We start from the raw sequence: 8449 nt of genomic DNA, 5'->3' as shown, positions 1-8449 counted from the left end.
ATGAATGCATGGTCTTCTATCCTACCCTGTCGATGCCTCCAATGTATAGCATTCAGCTTGCAATTAGTGTCCCTGCATATAAAGTGGGCTTAAAAACAGAAGTATGTTGTATTGAGAACCACTGACATAGAATAATAATGACCTTCCCCTAATGGAGAGACTATAGCTTTAGTTCAATAGCTTTTTCAAGATCTGCAACCTTGAAAAAAACATTGTTACATGTTCTGGCCAAAAAAAAAAAGCAGTAAAATGCCATCAATGTAAAAAACAAATTTAAAAAAATCACCCCTTCCCACTGGAGGACAGTCAATGTTACCCCTCCAACCCTTCCTTAACTACTGTACAGTGATGAACTACAGTGCCTCATCCTTTCTTCCTTCTTTCTTTAATTTCTCAAATTCAAAAAAGAATCACCAATCCCTGAATGTAACCCTTCTTTGCTAAAGGAGGGCTCCCACTGGGTAACATCCAATGTGATCCCTCTCATCCTTCACTACTGTACAGTTTGGTTGTACAGTGTCTCATCCTTTCAGCTGTCCTTCTCTGATTTCTCCTATAGATTTATTTATTTATTTTTTAAATCAACCATTCAGGAAAATAACCCTTTCATCACCAATAACTTCTATTCTCCATCATGGATGATATCTGCCATATAGTCTATACAAAAAAACCTTCATTTTGAAAGATTTTACAGGCATGAAGATTAAAAAAGAGCTCATTTCATTATTAAGCATGCCTTTCTGTTTTTATTTTCTGTCACGGTAATTATTTTTCAATCGCCTGTTGTCTCTAGGCCATGAAACAGGGTTATACACGTGGTGGCCCAGCAAATGTCAGCTCTCACTAGCTGCAAAATGACATGCTTGATGAGGATGTAACAAACGAGTACTTGGTAAAAACAACTGGCACACTGGTTTTCACAATTATCTTTTAGTTAAATGTGCCCACATTTACAAAAACAAAAAACACTCTTACCTGATGCATCCCTGCTATGAGTCAGAGTCTAGGCCAGGCACGCAGTATAAATCTCAGTCCTATCATAACATAACCACACAGCCCACAATGTCGAGAGCACAACTGCAGCTTTACAAGATGCCAGCACTGTACCACATCTTAGTAAGAAGAAGCGTTACTACATTAAAAAAAACACTACATGACTAGCAGGCATGCAACAAGGCTTGGTTGGTTGAATAGCAGATGTTGAATTAAAGATCTACATGCTGGTTGAACAGACCACGCAGATAAAAAGAAATGTGGCTGCGTTTGTCATCGATTCAAACAAAGGCAAGAAGAGACAGACACAGAGAGAGAGATGGATCCCAATAAACTACACAAGGCGCTGCAGCCTGAGAACACCTCACAACCAGGCAGCTAACATACAAGAATCATACATGGGTTTATTTCAACTGAAATCTCTTTCAGACTTTCAAGAAAGGCATTAGCTGCGATACAATAGCGTTATCTGTTGGCTTGGACAGCTAGTAAGCTAACAGCAGTCACCTGAATATCACAGACTGCCCCCTCGCTCATTAGCTTTGTTATTAGAGGGTAGTCTGCTGGTTGTAGAGGAGAAAAAACACAACAACAACAAAAAATTACGCTTACCCCTTATTTTGTCTTCAGTTATAGAGGTTGTCGATATTATTTCTACCGCGTCACTATATGCGATATTTCAGCAGACATGAAAAGATATCTCCCCTCGCTACCGACGAGAGAGACTAAGCTAATTCAAATTTTAACGGATAAAGATCCCAGGTGACTCTGATACAGTCTCTCCGTTAAATCCGCATCCTCGGAAAAAAACACCTTTTTTCCTCCGGGCTGCTAGCAGTGCAGCACGTTACGAAACCAAACCAGGCTCTCTCTTTTTTTTTTTTTTCTTTTTTTTTGTGTGTGTTAAATCTAGCTTTCACACAAACGGGTCACAGCATTTGGGGGGAAAATACGCGAAGACGAGAGCCCGTTTTGAGGCAGGTATGAGACGGATATCCGCAGCAGCAGCTTCTTCCCCCCGTGGCCGAGCATCCGAAGGGCCGTCCGCTCGCTTACTCCCGCTCCCTGTTACTCTTGTTCAACAGGGAGAAGAAAGAAAAAAAGTGGACGTTGTGGTGGTAGTTAGGGGGTGTGCGTGGGTGCGGGGGGGTTGGAGGTTGAGGTGGTGGTGTGTGGGTGGGTGCTGAACCCTTCACAAGTCACATGGGAAACACCGTGTGCACATATTCAGTATTCTCCACAATAACCGCACAACCCTGGAGAAGCAGATGCTCTGTCTCTGGGTCTGGTGCTGTCCCTGGTGCTAAAACTGAAAGCCTTCACTTATCATTTAGAGAAAGATTTTTGAACATGATGTACAGCCTTGTCATCTGGTGATACATTTAATTAGGATATTCTACAGATGTCAGCATAAAAAACTATAATTTAGATTGAATGCAACACCATTTAACATTGGGTTGCAGCCAATTTTTAATACCTCACTGGTCCCTGAAGCTTCAAAATCCCTACCTGGACTATTACAATCATCTCCTCCAATTATCTCCTATAAGGGTGGGATATTTTACTTAGATTAACCTTTTCAGTGCCATTAACAGACATTACATTCATAAATGAAATACGGTACTGTACAGTCTGTTTACAACATTACAGTCAATATATCTGTTGAAACATCTCACTTATATCAGCCCTACTTTTTGAATCAAAAGTTATTTTTAAAGATCAAAAACTCCATAATCTTGGTGTCTTTTTTCAGGTTTTCCTCCAATTGTTTTGCTATTTCATCTCTGAGAACTGCTGCTGCACTGAATTATTCCTGAGAGGGTATGCAGCACCTGGCTAAAGTATGACAACAAGCGCTTCATAAAGATCTGAGTTATTCATAAAGTCCTGAAAGATTCTCATGGAAGAAAGCCTCCAGCAGGGGATAAGTGTTTTCCCTTGTGGGATTTTTTTCTTTTCTTCTGTTGCTCAGTATCCCAGAGCCATGATTTGATGGTTACAATAGAGCTAGAAAAGATCCAGTCAGTGACTCTTCTAAGGAAACTCCAACACCTACATAATTTTTGGGTGTTCTCTGCATGCACTGTGTCAGTCTTTCTATAGGGTGGGTGTCTGTGATCATGGGTGTAGCTGAACCTACAAAGTGGTAGTGGTGAGGGCTTTATGGGATGATGGGTCTCTCAGGGAGGGCTGAGCAGTTTGGAATAGCACGCTACTCATTATATGCAGTTAGTGGTGATGGTAATGTGTTGTTAGTGTGGTTGCAGTGTTTTACATTTCCTACATATATTATGCTGTTGAAGCTTTCCAAGTGGGCCAGCTCCTTTAATTGTAGCTATAGTATAACTGGTTGATACTGATTTGAACTACCAACATATTTCAGCTGTGTATTTTCAGTGTTGCACTATGCTCCTGAATCAACAGACTGTGGGGTTGATGGACAGTTGAACTAAGGTGAGACAAGGCACCATTGGTTTAAAATGCAAGGGATCTTGTATTCAAAGAGTACTAAAGTCTAACTCAAAGGAAAGGAAGGCAGAGGAAGTGATACAACTCATAAGCAATGAGGATTCATTTCACAAAGTGACTGGACAGAAACACAAAGGTTCTGATTTGGATCTTAATTGTTATTTGCAAGATGTGGAGCAAAATATGAGGTTGGAAGACCTATCAACTAGATTTAACACATTATTTCTCTCTATGAAGGAAAATGTATCTTCTAAGCCTGACAAAATAAACATAAGGGTATACCATGAGTCTGATTGCCACTGTATATTATTTTTCTTTAAAATGTTTAAGGTGATATACACAATATACGTGCAAATGTTTTTGTTTTTTCAGTGGCTTAAAGATCAGAAAAATTAGGTTTGAGACCAACCTGAGGTCATTACCACTGTTGAGATGCCTTTGAGCAAGGCTTTTACCCACCAGCTACTCCAGCGGCACCACTCAGATCCCAGCAGATAAGACTGAAGTTGTACTGGAGAACATGTGAATTTGTGACCAGGGTGTTCCTGAAAAAGACAGCACTATTAATAACAAAAACACAGTGAATGTGTCAAAGCTGAACAACAGTTTTAAAGATGTTAATTAAAGTTTTCAGATTTTGTTTAAAGGGACACTGCAGACTTGGTTTGTACTTTCATATAGCTACATATTTTATAAATTCATTCAATGCAGTTTAAGTACTGTATATGTAACAAGCCTTTTTCCTACATGAAGTGAGTTGGTGCTGTCTTAGGTAAGCTTAATAACACTGACCTATTGTTGAAAACATAAATGATCAGTTCTGATCCTGTGAAAGATTTATTCCAGGTTGGTAGAAACTTCACATAAGCGCTGACCGTCACCTCTTTCTCATTGCATTTCCTAAGTTGACCCATCAAAATCAGATGACATCACTCAATTTAAACCATCATAAATCCATAAATTGATTGAAAAGTACCGGCTACTATTATATAACATAACAAATCATTTTATTGCTTTTCTGACAACACTCCAATTTTAGTCATTGGTAGAGAGGCTTTAATATTTTACATACTAAAATCTTGTATTTTGTTTATTTGCCTTTGAGTGAGAATAATTTTATTGATGTATCACATGTGTTTATCTAATGGTCTTATTGGTGACAGCCACTGAAGCAGAAAACAGGCTCTTTATAGCAGGTATTATAGTCTTACATTGGCTTATATAAGTCAGTTACAAGCTGTCCTTTTTAAAATCAGAAAAACTTGAGTTCAGATGTTTTTTTTCATTTTATTTCCCGGGAGGATAAAGTGTAAAGCTACACCAGACTCCCGGTCCAGATGTCATACAGTAGTGTTTGAGGCTAAAAGGAAGCCTCGGGCATTCAAAAATCACTCATCTGAGCTGTGTGCATGTGTGTCAGCAATGATAGCACACACACAACCTGTTTACGCCCCCGGCCCCAGACCCCACCCCTGCTCCCAGACCCACACCCCAGCAGAGAGCTCATCCACAATCCACTGTGACAAAAGGAAAGAGCTGAGCGCAGGATATAAGGCTGCCACTGGCTGCCAGAGTGTGTCCAGCACATTGCTTTCTGCAGATTGCAGCAGTTTGAGCTAAACCCCCCTCTGTCTGCTCACTATAGACAGGACCTGGGCGGGTGGGGTCACCATCGGTGTGTGCAGTGACCAGGGTGGAGTTGGGGGCTTGTGTTTGGTAAAGTTGGTGTGACTGTATAGCTTCACAGATGATTGGACATGATCTCTATTCTTTTTTTCCCAGCACAATGTGTGTGTGTGTGTGTGTGTGTGTGTGTGTGTGTGTGTGTGTGTGTGTGTCTTACATCGCCAACCTAAAAGCTGAATCATATGACTCCAATCCTGTGTAATGGAGGGGTCTCTGCAGCTGCCCTTTAATAAAGTTGTCTGAGGCAGGGACAGACACAAGCTGAAAGATACAACAATAGGGGTTTGCTCTGGATAAATCAAACAGGTCTCTGTGGCCTGGAGCAGCAGAGTAAACACATATCCTGTTGCTGATTTGTACAACATGATGCCAACTTTGCTGCTGAATGTCGACCTTTTCCAATAAATCAACCATACATAGTATCAGTCAAAGGTTTGGACACACTGAATGAGAAAGTGTGTCTAGACTTTTGACAGGTGCTATGTAAGTTTAAAGGATATAAGAAGGAACACTGGCATGCTAATCACAAATACTAACATACAGTTCCTCTTCAGTTTACTGTACTTCAAAGATGCTCAATAGGTAAGATTTCAATCCTGTTTCAAGCTTCATAATTCATCCCTACATGCTGCCATATTTTCGTTTATGTGCTTCTCTCTATAAGGCTGCCCTGCTTTGTTTGTCTCCTTATGAGCAACATGTCTGATGCTCTGATAACAGTCCTTCTTCCAAATTTGGCCAGGCATGGATATCTTTCTTCTAAAGCAGAGAAGCTTCACTTCTCATTAGTCTCACAGTGAAGTTCAAAGTTATTTAAAAGAAAATATGTTTGTGAGTCTGTACATGCATATAAATCTTAAAATGTGTATATTGTTTGTGTTGAAATCAGCAGGCCTTTAGTCTGCTATTATTTTCCCAGGAAGGATCAGATTTAGCTGCCTTTTTGTTCAGCATTGGCTCATGTAGACAACCCATAATAAATCAATTTTATAAATAAACCGCTCTGTATCTGGGAATCGACAAAACACTGTGCAAAAAGGTAGAAAATGTTCTCAATTTTCTGCTTTCAACAGATCCCCTCTTTTCTTTCCCGTCTTTCAGGCACTGCAACGACAGGGATATTGATGACTGAACTAAACTGAATGACTGACTGAAACTCAATCTTTTATGAGGCTGCACTGTAAATGTGATAAAACAGCAGATTATCTGGGTCTGCATTCACCATGTGACAGATGTGAATTTGAGCCATTTCAAAACATCATCATTCTCTAGCTCATGTTTGTTCCCCCGGTTACCACAGACTATTGAAGCTGAGAGACCAGCAAAGAAGAAAGTTTAGTACCAGTACCCTGTGGATGATTCTCTGGTCAGTGTGACCTATTAAAATATATTTATATCCCCCCCCACCACTTTTTGAGTCATCTCCCAAGGACAGTGAAGCTATTTCTGTTATGATTCTTGCTCACCCTGTTTCTCTTTCTCTCCTGTCCCTTTTCTTATCTCTCTTTCTCCCTAAACTAGTTGCTGGAGGTCACCCTGCCGTTCTAGTTTGAAATTATATAATACTTCGACAGAATGAAACCAGGACAGTGAGGAGATATGGTGCCATAGCAACGTGACTAGCTGTGCTCACAGGGTGAGTACCATCTATAGGTCTGGGCTGAACATTTCCTCGGAGGCAGACAGATAACTTTGTGAGTTATGACAGCCACGTCTTGGTGGGCAAATCAGAAGAGGAATTTTTTTACATGTGGTTATCCTTTTTGAATCACATGATAAGACTGTGGTTTCAGTTTTATGTCACTTAAAAGCATTCCCAGGTGGAAAAAAACAGGTGCAGTGTCCAATTCAATGCATTGTATTGCTCTTAATTTGCACCACTCAGAATGTAACATCTTAACTTTTACCTTCATGAAACTATTGACATGTTTATTATGCCAGTCCAAAGTCAGAAACTACTCAATCAATCAATCAATCAATCAATCTTTATTTGTATAGCTACTATTGTAAGCCTTGTCATTATTATTTTGCAGGTAATTTTACAGAGATATAAAAATCTTAATTTAACTGTAATGTAATACTGAATCTCATAAATCAAGACTATGCCCCAACAAACATATACAATGCAACACACTGTTGTGATAATACATAATCACAGTAATGACTTAATGAGAATTGTATATACCATGAACATATGCTGTAAACCATATCTCCATATATGGGAGTGTCTGGAAATAATGAAAGGCGTTGTTAACCTGTTGTGTAAATCACTACCCATAAATGATTTCATTCATCGTGGTTCTTGCTAGTTCTATAAAAAGGAGCTCCAGCAGGGAGCATTCAAGTAGCTCATCTGAAAAACAGATTAACCCTAAAAGGTATTCATGTATCTATAGCTCTTGAAATACAGAAAATTTAAAATTAAGTATGTGATTACTACTACTCTTGAAGTAGCAATGAGATTTTGTCTATTAACCTGTTATCCCTATAAGATTTATGCTTTTCATTTTGACACCCGAGCTGATTACACCACAGAACATGCATGATAATAAAGACCCAAATGGAGAACCTGTTCAGAACTATACAAGCAGCTCCCTCTAGTGGAAGATCTTGTGAACTACTTTTCCCCTTTATTTATGAAAATGGTAGTACCTGATGCAAAAACAAATATTAAGGGTGTAGGACATTAAGGGAAGAGATATTGATTTGATCAGACATTTGATAGTTTGAAAACACTAATTTCAAGCACTATGGCTTTTGAATTCATGAAGGCAATTTATGAGGATTTAATGACCTGAATCTATCTCTTCAGGCTGATTGATTAGATCTGACTTGACTATGTGTCATAGACAGTGGGACAGACTGAGTAACAGCTAGTGTTGTGTTGAAGACAACGTAATAAAATGCAGCAGGTGTATAATTGAGAGATATCTGTCTTTGATAGATGGCCTTGTTTTCTAATGTTTACAAAGGATGTAAGTTTCTGGACTTTTGTACGCAATGTCTTTGAAAGTACTTTTAGGTTTATCTCATTTTGATAAAACATTAAAGAAAAGAGAAACACTGGGATAATTCCTTTTGGGTTTTTTGTTTGTTTTTTTACGTTTATTTGAGGATATTTTTTCACTCAGATCAAGTTCAAACTTCCTGGATGTCTTCCTCTGTGTCAATATCTCTGTCTCTCACTCTCAGCGTCTTTAAATGCAGTGTTCAGGTCCTGTGTCTGTTGGCTGAAACCAACACACACACAATACAAAGGTTAAATGGACAAATACATATGGAGATGGTGCAGTCTGATAGT

Source organism: Scomber japonicus, chromosome 13, assembly GCF_027409825.1.
Source record: "Scomber japonicus isolate fScoJap1 chromosome 13, fScoJap1.pri, whole genome shotgun sequence".
In the NCBI taxonomy this organism is placed as follows: domain Eukaryota; kingdom Metazoa; phylum Chordata; class Actinopteri; order Scombriformes; family Scombridae; genus Scomber; species Scomber japonicus.
The sequence above is the reverse complement of the archived record's forward strand: the minus strand, read 5'-3'. Positions refer to the sequence as shown.